Raw genomic sequence first — 12,636 nt, 5'->3', positions numbered from 1 at the left:
TTTTGACAGGACTTCTCAGAGAACCCGACCCTAAGAAGAGAACACATTGGTCAAGGTACCCAAGTCTTCCAGGTAATGCTTTCTCATTGCAAATCAATACACAGACATTGAATTTGGTTAATTTAAGCTCACTGCGAACAACAGCTTACTCTTGGTGTTTTGAAAATTCAGATTTCTAAGTCTACAAGTCCAAGAGCTTTTATAATGAGTTTAGTCAATATTCCAATTCCTGCCCTTTCCTGTCCCAATTGTCCATCTCCCCCGAGTCACCATGTCCCTGATGTGCTGTCATTGCTGGTTCTCTACTTTAGACTAAGCCTATCTTTCTGCCCCCAATTTCCAACCATTTCCCAAAGCTCACCAGGAACTGTGCTCCATAATCAGCAAACTCCCCCCAACCTCAGAAGTTTCACTGAAATTTTCATCTCTCTTCTTGCATCCTGAATGACTTTCTCCTTGAATACCACATCCCTTTAGTCTTCTCACAAGGTGGCCATATTCTCTATCCTCCTCTGTATCTCAGGACTCAGAGGTGGGAGTGGGTGCTGACCTTCTTGGTCCTTATTACTCTGTTCAGGTTACTGGACCACCTCTTCCCTTAAGCCTTATCACTGATTTGCATATGTTGTTATGCCTGGAGTTTGGCTCACCAGTTAGATTTCTCTTGATGACATCTGTGTTCAAACTAAAAGTCTAAGCAATTTCCAAAGGAACAACTAGGGGGAACAAGCTATAACCCTTGAAATAAGTAACAATGTTTAGAAACACAATTTTTCTGAGAGATTTTTAGTTTCACAGATATTTGAAAATATTTTTAGTTGATTATATTTGTACATAGTCTCAAATCATCAAGATGTGAGAACTGAATTTTTAATGTGCTTGATAGTGTGGGTTCATATATTTGATGCATATCAGACTCATTAACAAAAGCAGCAATCAACGTGCTCTGGATATTTCATTTTTTTGAAACTGCTTGAATTCTATTTATTAGTTTTATGGAAAACAGTGGGTCTTGAAGTTATGCAGAACATCTGGACAAATCTTACTCGTCTTCCAGTTTCTCACATTCTGGCCATACTTATGCCACTTTTCCCGGGAGTGGAAACAATGTGCTTGAAGTGAAAAGGTGAGTTAAGGTGGAGAAGTAGCTCACTTTCACTAGTGATAGCTACATGTCTGTGTTCGACTAGCGTTTCCTCTTTTCCTCCTGTGCTAAACAAAACAACAAAAAGCGATCATCAGGGAAAAGAGCTTTCTGACCTTCATGCTCGGACTCGTCAAGGTGTGTGTGTTTGTGCTGATTGATGATATATAAACATCAACTTTTCTGAGTGGAAATGATGTTTTTCATAATAAACAAATTCTTATATACCACATTCCTGTTATTTTTGCTTGATGCCTTCCCATCATTATGACCACCCATTACACAGGTTTCTTTTCAATAATGAAAATATAGGTCTTTCACATATACATCCTGGGTTATAAATGACTAATTTCAAAGATCAAGTAGAAAAGAAACAGAAATGGTATCATTATCTTGCAGTTCAGTCAAGTCTTATGTCCTCCTACTAAATTTCTAGTTGATTTTCATGTTTTAATAATCCAGTGGTCATATTATTTTAAAGGGATTGAACTATACCATACATAAAATTGTGTCGACTGCAGGAAAACTGGAAAGTCAGTCACGTGACACATCAGTGTGCTGAAGACCAGTAAACGGTCCGTGCTCAATGAATACTTTTTATAGATGAATCAAAAAGCCAGTCAGAATATCTTGCAACAAGTTATTTGTCTTGAGGAGGGGAAAAAATGAGCCTTTTGTAATTGTATGAGTCCTAAATGAAAATATGTGTACAAAAACTCTGACTATGTATCATACGGACAGATCGTAGCCCATACAAAGTGTTATAGTTCCCATAAATAAATTTTCAATGGTCAGAGCAACAGGAAAATAACAACAACAGCTGGCTTACTCATTTCTTGCTAATATCATCTATCACATCTTTTAATTCAAACTTTAACAGTAAGGAAGTGGGCTTCTTAGTTCCATTGGACAGATGAAAAAACTGAGGCTCAGAAAGCTCAATTAATTGGCTCAAGGTTAAATAATCAAAATCATGGCCAGTGTTTAAACTCAGCCCTGCCTCGTTTTTAGTGGTCTTAACCACTGAACTTTCTGCCACATCTTAATGGAAGAGAAAGGTAGATGAGTAACACCTCAAGGTGAGCAATTCGCTTCAGGAAGGAGCATTTCAAATAGGGAAAAGTGCACATAAATGATGCAGAATGCATTTATGAACTGGGGCATAAACACAAAGTTTTCCAGAGTCTACCAGGGCCCAAGGCAACTCGTCACTAGAAAGCCTTCATCTGTGTTGCAAATACTATTTCTGTGTTTATCTATAACCATGAACATAACATAATATTACAGATGACTGGCTACATGATTTTATGGGGAACACAATGAAAGCACAGAAGTTCGAGAGAGCAGGAAAAATTGTGAGTTAGAGTTCATAGAAAGCTTTATGAATTTTGCAGCACTCTAATGTAAATCCCAGAGGGGAAAATACTTGAATTGAGACACTTTCCCTCAGAAATCTTGAGAAAATCTTGACATCTTAATTCATTTCCTGAGCTTAAATATTCTAGGCTAGTCTGGTGGCACTATAAGAGCCTGGGCAAACACTTTTATTTATTTCACTGTTGATACCAATATTTGTGCTACAAGCAGCTGCCTGCATTTGCTATTTATTTCTTTCCTACAGATCAAATTATTGGCCTGGACATAACACCCTTTCCGGCGAAGCGTTCCTTGTGTTCATGAGCGAATGGAGAAAGCTTCCATTTTAAATGCAGATTTTTTCCACATGACTGAATTAATTCGTGTTATAAATATGATACGTAACCACTTGATATTCATGTAGATACATAGATAGTGGGAGAGTAACAGAGGCAGGTAGTAGGTAAATCAGGCAAGGGCTGTATTTGCATGGGTGGGTGGTCAGTGTGCCAAAACGCTGCATCCAGTTCTGGGTCAACCGTTTAGCTTTTGGGAGCTACAATTTTGCTTCCCCCAGTATTGGTAACCCTGTTTTTTCGGACTGACTTGAGAGCAAAGAAGGTAATGTGAACGGGTCTTTGTAAACCTAGAAAGTATCACACACACATTTTCTATTAATGTAGGATCACTTGGTAACAAACGCTTCTCTTTAGTTTCTCTTGTCTATGTGGGGAAATAGGAAGCAGAACAGTAAAACTTAAGAATCAAACCAGAAGGTGCTTGTAAGATGCCTGTGAGATGTCGACAAATCAGAGAGAGGAGAACCCTTTGGAGAGTTTCACGGCAAAGCAGATGTCACGGTGAAACCTTCTTGAGTCTGGAACTCTCAAGGGGTTAAGCTCTAAGGGGCAGAGTGGGTCCCAAAGTCTCTCAGAATGTTGGGTAGTGACACTTCTCCTCTGGTCGCATACCATTCGCACTCAGCTGGATTCCTGAATTAGTGGTGATGGTTTGAACCTTAGCTCCACCACATGCCTCCTTTTCAGTTAATCTCCCTGAACCTTCATTTCTCACCAGTCAAGTGCATATAATATCTCCCTCACATTTCTGTCATCAAGACTGAAGGAGACAGCATACGTGGAAGGCCTTTGCGAATTGCAAAGGCTTGGGCCGAGAACAAGTTATTATGACAATTCACTTAGACGAGGTACCCTTTCAAGACGTCAGTTTCCTCTCAGTGTGGACAAAGGAGTCAATGGAATCATAGGATGTATGGAACTTGGTTTGAGTGTATATTTCTGGTTTCTTTCTTTCTTCTTTTAGATCTGAGCTTCATATCTAAATTTTTGCTCAAAGATAAGGAAGAGGTTTCTTTATATTTAAGATTTTATTTATTTACTTGACAGAGAGAGACAGTGAGAGAGGGAACACAGCAGGGGGAGTGGGAGAGGAAGAAGCAGGCTTCCTGCAGGGCAAGGAGCCCAAAGCGCGGCTCCATCCCAGGACCCTGGGATCATGACCTCAGCCGAAGGTAGATGCCTAACACCTGAGCCACCCATGCACCCCGGAATTTTAAAGACAAAATTTCCTTAAAAATTAAGGCTCCCTCAACGTTAAGAGAAACGGTGGAGGGCACAGTGTAATGCACAATAGGAAGACAGACTCCGTGCACGCCTGCAGCTAGACTCAGACTGGGGAGACCTGGCTCCCTTCCAAGGCTGTGGAGATGACTCAAGGCTACCTTTTCTTGTTAACTGCTAATAAAAGCAGGGGAAATTTCTTTTCCCCATATACATACTATAATTTAACATATTTTTTATCTTTGTCCAGGCTTTCTGACTGTTCTGTGAATCCAGTTCCTGTTAGACTTGTAGATACATGAAGAAAATAAGCTACACACTCCCCCTCAAAGCCATTGCCCTTAGTACTCTGTGTTATTTTTTTCCCAATTTGGAAATACACATAAATATATTATTTAATCTGCCACAGAAAGACTATTGTGGACTTACACATATTCCAATGTGATGCTCTAGAATCTTACAAATAGTTGTAAAAAATCCCGGCCATGTGAAAAGCTTTGGCTTATTTTATAAAAATCACTATTGAAGGAAGATATTACCCATTCTATGTTTTCCAGCGATAAGGAGATCTATGCCAAATATTTCTTTTAAAAAACTTAGCATTAGAGAAACTATGTGTCTGGTTTCTGAACGAATTATTTATTCATCCTTCTGTCAGGCAATGGAAACCCACGTTCCCTTTTGGCAGAGCCCTCTGAACGAGGAGTTCACCTTTGTAAAGCCCAGTGGAGTGCATGTAGCAGGGACTCTAAATATTTGCCATATGACCTGATTAAATCATATTTTCTCTTTTCACGTTGGTTGCAAGGAAGCTCAGGGCTAAATGCAGGTGGTATAATAATTTTCCTCTACAATTCTGCCTTACGTTTTCACTTTCTCTTTAAATGAGCTCATTGAATATATTTTAATTACAAACCACTACAAATCCTTTTGTAGTACAAAAGGTACAAAATTTCATAAAAGAAAATTCATTTTATTTTCTAGATGATAAAAGACAAAATCATTTAAGTTTGTGGTTTGTTTTGCTTTTCGTGTGTGTGTTTATGTGTATGTGTCTATTTTTTACATCGAACAATATATAAAATTAAATACATTTTCACTGGAAAAATATGGAGCTACTTTTTCTGAAGCATGATCAGATTTTTAGACAGAAAAGCAAAACAGTCAGAAAATACACAAAGCAGATGAAGAAAAACAAAATGGCTGAACTTCACTTTTTCATTCCAAGACACGAGGGGAAATTCTTTTTTTTTTTTAAAGAAAATGTTGCAGATTTCAAAGAGGTGTAAAACATTTGCTATTTATAAAATACGCTATTTATAAAAACTTCCAGAAGGAAAGTTTAATATTAGCATTTTAAAACAATGGAAATCCCTAAAGCTCCAGCTCTGTGGCTTTATAAAATTTTGTTCCCTGAGCCCTTCTGCAAGTAAAGAGAAAGACCTAACTGGAAGCCCAACTCTTAGACCGATGAAGGGAGAATGACATTAAGTAAGTAGCCTGTTCAGCTTATCAGACAGAGATCCTGTCACTCTGCCTTGAAACAGATCCAAAGCTCCTGATTCAGGACTCACTCATGCCCTGGGTCTCATTAAACAAGAGAGGGCAGAATAGAGACCCAAATCAAGTTCAGCCAGAAAGTAATGCTGGCTGGGATGGCTTGGCAAGTTCTTTGATTTCCTAGAGTCCATTTCAGGTGTATCTTGGAACTCGTAGCTCAGCATACGTTTGGTTTACCTCCCCTTAGTCTTGTTGGAGGCATGGCTCTCTTTATACTTGTTTTGTTTTTTTGTTTGTTTGTTTGTGAATTGGCCCTTGCTCATCCTTACTGAAGTCTTTATTTTGTAAATGACATTAAATCTGAGACATAGCATATTTATTTTTAGATTTAGGCTCTCTAAATTATTTTTCATTTTTCTAATCAGTAATATGTGCTTTTTGTACTAATAGCAGTAAGGTAGATTCAAATGGGAAAAATAGGGGTGTTGCTAAAGGTATTTAACCTCTCCTATTAACAACATCTAAGAAAAAATGAGAGTGTGTTAAGATCGGTACTTCCCTCCAGTGGGAATGTCCATCGATGTTTGTCTAACAAGGGAAGTGGCTGTGACATTAAATGAGCTTGTGAGCAGATAGCAAACTTCTAGGAATGTGAGTCACACAGTTCCAGTTTTCCCTTCTTGGGAGATTTGAAAATGTGAAACAGAAATTAAGAGGACAGTGACATACTGAGACTCCATTTGGATCCTTTTATTTTTCCAAAGTTTGTATTCCAAAATGTATGAAAATGTAAATACTACTGAAAGCCTGGAAATGTTGAGGGATGTGGCTATTATTTAAATATTGTCTAACGAGGGGTATACATTGTGTTTTAATAAGATTAGAATGAAGATGAAGGCATCTAAATTAACTTCTGTGGAAGTTTTAAAGTAGGTAATCAGTGCTTAATTAGGAATTGCAAGCTTCGATTGACATTATCTTTGTTCCTGTCTTAAATTTGGATTTCAAACAAACACGTATTTTTAAACTTTACTTTTATTTTAAAAGTTTTTCTATGGAATTTACTAGATATATCTGATGTCAAACTAGCAGACCTTGGACAGCACTGAGGGTCTGAAGTGTTTTCATTTGCTCAGATTTAAAAATATATTCTCTTTCCTTCTCATGTTCAATAATGGAATAAGATAGGAAATGATGCCAACTAAAAGAAATTACACTGAAGGTCAAAAATTATGTTTGACACCACTCTCAGTAACAGACAGATTATCCAAGCAGAAAATCAATAAAGAAACAGGAGCATTGAATGACAGATGGACTTCGTAGATAAATACAGAACATTCCACCGTAAAACAACAGAATACTCAATCTTCTGGAGCACACATGGAACTTTCTCCAGAATAGACCACATACTGGGTCACAAATCAGGGCTCAACCGATACCAAAAGATTGAGATTATTCCCTGCATATTCTCAGACCACAATGTTCGAAACTGGAACTCAACCACAAGAAAAAGTTTGGAAGGAATTCAAACACTTGGAAGCTAAAGACCACTCTGCTTAAGAATGTTTGGGTCAACTGGGAAATCAAAGAAGAACTTAAACAATTCGTGGAAACCAATGAGTTTGAAGACACTTTGGTCCAAAACCCATGGGATACAGCAAAGGCAGTACTAAGGGGGAAATACATAGCCATTCAAGCCTCCCTCAAAAAAACGGAAAAATCCAGAATACACCAGCTCTCTTTACACCTTAAAAAACTGGAGAATCAACAGCAAATTAAGCCAACCCCACACAAGAAGGGAAATAATCAAGATTAGAGTAGAGTTCAATGAGATAGAAACTAGAGATACAGTAGAATGCATCAATAAAACTAGAAGCTGGTTTCTTGAAAGAATCAATAAGATCAATAAACCACTGGCCAAACTAATCCAAAAAAAAAAAAAGAGAAGGACTCAAATTAATAAAATTATGAATAAAAAGGGAGATCTCATGACTAACACCAAGGAAATAGAAACAATCATCAGAAATTATTGTCAACAGTTATGTGTCAATAAGTTAAGCACCCTAGACAAAATGGATGCATTCCTGGAAACCTGTAAACTTCCAAAACTGAATCAGGAAGAAATTGGCAACCTGAATAGACCAATATCTAATAACAAGTTTGAAACAGTGATCAAAAACCTCCCCAAAAAATAAGAGCCCAGGACCTGACGGATTCCCTGGGCAATTCTACCAAACATTCAAAGAAGAAATAATATCTATTCTCCTGAAGCTGTTTCAAAAAATAGAGAAGGAAACTTCCAGACTCTTTATGAAGCCAGCATTACCCTGATCCCCAAACCAGGCAAAGACCCCACCAGAAAGGAGAATTTCAGACCAATATTGCTGATGAATATGGATGCCAAGATTCTCAACAAGATCCTAGCTAATAGGATCCAACAGTACATTAAAAAGATTATCCACCATGACCAGGTGGGATTTATCTCTGGGATGCAAGGGTGATTCAACATTCACAAACCAATGTGATAGAACAAATCAATAAGAGAAGAGAAAAGAACCACATGGTCCTCTCAATTATGCAGAAAAAGCATTTGATAAGATGCAGCATCCATTCCTGATTAAAGTGCTTCAAAGTATAGGGATAGAGGGAACATTCCTCAACTTCATAAAATCTATCTGTGAAAAACCCACAGCAAATATCATTCTCAATGGGGAAAATCTGACAGCCTTGTCTTTGAGATCAGGAACACAACAAGGATGTCCATTCTCACCACTGTTGCTCAACATAGTACTAGAAGTCCTAGCAGCAGCAATCAGACAACAAAAAGAAATAAAATGCATTCCAATTGGCAAAGAAGAAGTCATACTCTCTCTCTTCACAGATGACATGATACTTTATATGGAAAACCCAAAAGACTCCACCCCCAAACTACTAGAACTCATACAGCAATTCTGTACATTGACTTTGGCAGGATACAAAGTCAATGTACAGAAATCAGTTGCTTTCTTATATACTAACTATGAAAATATAGAAAGGGAAATTATAGAATAATTTCCATTTACTATAGCACCAAGAACCATAAGATACTGGGAATAAATCTAGCCAAAAAGGTAAAGGATCTGTACTTGAGGAATTACAGAACACTCATGAAAGAAATTGAAGAAGACACAAAGAGATGGAAGAGCATTCCATGCTCATGGATTGGAAGAATAAACATTGTTAACATGTCTATACTGTCTAGAGCCATTTATACTTTCAGTGCCATCCTGATCAAAATTCTACCGGCATTTTTCAAAGAGCTGGAGCAGATAATCCTAAAATTTGTACGGAACAAGAAGAGACCCTGAATTGCTAAAGGAAATGTTGAAAAAGAGAAATAAAACTGGGGGCATCACGTTGCCTGGTTTCAAGCTTTACTACAAAGCTGTGATCACCAAGACAGCATGGTACTGGCACAAAAACAGACACATAGACCAGTGGAACAGATTAGAAAGCACAGATATGGACCCTCAACTCTGTGGTCAAATAATCTTCGACAAAGCAGGAAAAAATATCCAGTGGGAAAAAAAAACAGTCTCTTCAATAAATGGTGCTGGGAAAATTGGACAGCTGTACGTAGAAGAAAGAAACTTGACCATTCTCTTACACCATACACAAAGATAAACTCGAAATGGATCAAAGACATCAATGTGAGGAAGGAATCTATCAAAATCATAGAGGAGAACATAAGCAGTAACCTCTTAGACATCAGCCACAGCAACTTCTTTCAAGATATGACTCCAAAGGCAAAGGAAACAAAAGCGAAAATGAACTTCATTGACTTCATCAAGATCAAAAGCTTCTGCACAGCAAAGGAAACAGTCAACAAAACAAAAGGCAACCCAGGGAATGGGAGAAGATATCTGCAAATGTACTACAGACAAAGAGCTGATATCCAAGATCTATAAAGAACTCCTCAAACTCAACAGCCACAAAACAGATAATCACATCAAAAAATGGGCAGAAGACATAAACAGACACTTCTCCAAAGAAGACATACAAATGGCTATCAGACACATGAAAAATGTTCATCATCATTCGCCATCAGGGAGATTCAAATCAAAACCACATTGAGATACCACCTTACACCAGTTAGAATGGCCAAAATCAGCAAGACAGTAAACTAACAAGTGTTGGAGAAGATATGGAGAAAGGGGAACCCTCTTACACTGTTGGTGGGAATGCAAGTTGGTGCAGCCACTTTGGAAAACAGTGTGGAGATCCCTTAAGAAATTAAAAATAGGGGCACCTGGATGGCTTTGTGGGTTAAAGCCTCTGCTTTCAGCTCAGGTCATGATCCCAGAGTCCTGGGATTGAGCCCTGCACTAAGCCCCGCATGGGGCTCTCTGCTCAGCAGGGAGCCTGCTTCCCCCCCACCCCTCGCCTGCCTCTCTGCCTACCTGTGATCTCTGTCAAATAAATAAATAAAATCTTAAAAACAAAAATTTAAAAAAGAGCTACCTATGACCCTGTAATTGCACTACTGGGTATTTACCCCAAAGATACAGATGTAATGAAAAGAAGGGCCATCTGTACCCCGATGTTCATAGCAGCAATGGCCACAGCTGCCAAACTGTGGAAAGAACCAAGATGCCCTTCAACGGACGAATGGATAAAGAAGATATGGTCCATATATACGATGGAGCATTATGCCTCCATCAGAAAGGATGAATACCCAACTTTTGTATCAACATGGATGGGACTGGATGAGATTATGTTGAGTGAAATAAGTCAAGCAAAGAGTCAATTATCATATGGTTTCACTTACTTGTGGAGCATAAGGAATAACACAGAGGACGTTGGGAGATGGAGAGGAGAAGTGAGTTGGGGGAAATCGGAGGAGGAGAAAACCATGAGAGACTGTGGGCTCTGAGAAACAAACTGAGGGTTTTGGAGGGTTGGGGAGACAGAGGGTTGGGTGAGCCTGGTGGTGGGTATTATGGAGGGCACGTATTGCATGGAGCACTGGGTGTGGTTTGAAATTATTAAAAAACATTATCTGGGGGAGGCTGGGTGGCTCAGTGGGTTAAAGCCTCTGCCTTCGGCTCAGGTCATGATCCCAGGGTCCTGGGATCGAGCCCCGCATGAGGCTCTCTACTCAGCGGGGAGCCTGCTTCCTCCTCTCTCTCTCTGCCTGCCTCTCTGCCTACTTGTGATCTGTCTGTCAAATAAATAAATAAAATTTAAAAAAAAAATTATCTGTTTGAAACCAAATTCAAATGTGACTTTTTTTTAGAAGAAAAATTTAACTCCCAATCTCTTTGAAAATGGGCATTCTGTAAAAGAGTAACATGAATGACAACGACAGAGTGGTAAACTCCAATATGATACGTAATGTACAATTTTATAAACTCACATATACTTGCATATTGATGCTAATCAACTTGACAAGGTCTTTGTTTCAGGGAGAAACTTGACTTTCCTAGGAGTCCCATGATTAAAGTTTCAGTAGAGAAGTTATTCACATAATGTTCATTTTTGAAGATTTTTTTCTGAGTGAATTAGTTTGCAAAACAATATAAAGGTATTTTAGGCACAGTTAGTAACTTTTTATATGAAAGTGAAATCTTTATGAAATCTTCAAAAACTTTAGGCTACAGTAAATTTAAATATGCCAGGTAGTGGCTTACAATGCCTTTGAGATAAAGCTATTGTTTATAACAAAATACAGAATTTAAATTTTGTTCATTTAACATTTAAAACATATAATATTAGTCTCAGACCTTGATTTTTCATTATCTTTTATCACTTTTAATACTTTCCTGGGAATCAGCATATTCCAAAGTGCATTCTTGGGATTACCAGTACTCAAAAGTGCCACGAAAACATGGGTTATTTTTCAAATAAGTTTGATAAAAGCTATTCACTCTACAGAATTATTAATAATTATTTTAGGTGTGATAGTAACACAACTTTATTTAAAAATGTTGATCTTTTAGAATTGCAGGCTAAAGTATTTATGAATAAAATCATGCAATTTCTGGGATTTCTTTCCACATATTTTGAAAATGCTACAAGAGGATGCAGTTGGAGATGGGGCGAGATTAGCCATGGGTTCATGTTACTGCATTTGAGTGGTGAATACATTTGCTTCATTACGACCCAGCTTACATTTGTGTGTATTTTGTATATATTAAGACAAAAACTAAAAAATAAATAAATAAAAGGTGTGTATCTATTAAAAATTTTACAGTGCGCACAAGAGCTGTGAGGTGTCCTGGGTGAAAAAGTCATCTGTTTATCTGGATTTCTCCCAAACTTATTGACTATGGACTGTTCTTTTCAAGAAATACCTGCTTCTATCTCTTCTGGGCATTTGGGAACAGCTCTATCATAGTAGAATTAATGTTCTTCCATGTTTCATTGTCCAGGATAATTCCAGGCTTCTAGCACATGAAAAGTTTTATTTACATGTTGAAAACCATTAAGATAAAAATGAAGAATTAAAAAAAAAACATTTTTGTTATTTCCAAATTCTGAGAGGTGTGAGGTATCCATAGTACAACATCTGATCTCAATTTCATTGAAATTAATTTTGTATATAAAAATAATTCAGAAATATTATTAAAATACAATTTCAGAAAAAATGAATGATAACACATATCTTGAAATATAAGAAGCATTTCTTGGTTGACTACTGGCCAAAAATCTAGTTATCACTGTTTAATATTTAAGTGAAAAGCTCTTTAAAAAACAAAATTCTACATATCAATAATTTTACTTTTATATTTTAATCCTAAATTTTTATGAAATTTAATAATTTGTTAAAATCCTATTTGTATACCCATAAGTTATTGCTCACCCTAGAAAAATTATTTTAGATAGAATAGTTCTCAAAATAATATTCTAGAACTGCTAAATAAAATTTACATTTTTATATAAATGCTTGATAATTCTGCATAAGTCAGATGTTACATTGTACTTTTAAAAATAAATTATTATTTTTAAATAAATTATTATTTTAAAAATAAGTTACACATAACTTTTAAACTTTGCATTTACAGAGATAGCCTGTAT

At 37.1% G+C, this 12,636-nt stretch overlaps 1 protein-coding gene across 1 annotated transcript in view; it reads right to left on the bottom strand.

Annotated features, from left to right (window-relative positions):
* TMEFF2 (transmembrane protein with EGF like and two follistatin like domains 2) overlaps window positions 1–12,636 on the bottom strand; it is a 230,847-nt gene that overhangs the window by 34,585 nt on the left and 183,626 nt on the right. The window lies entirely within an intron of this gene.

The sequence above is a fragment of the Lontra canadensis genome, unplaced genomic scaffold (genome assembly GCF_010015895.1).
Source record: "Lontra canadensis isolate GAN:19392208 unplaced genomic scaffold, GSC_riverotter_1.0 scaffold18, whole genome shotgun sequence".
In the NCBI taxonomy this organism is placed as follows: domain Eukaryota; kingdom Metazoa; phylum Chordata; class Mammalia; order Carnivora; family Mustelidae; genus Lontra; species Lontra canadensis.
The sequence above is the reverse complement of the archived record's forward strand: the minus strand, read 5'-3'. Positions and strand labels throughout refer to the sequence as shown.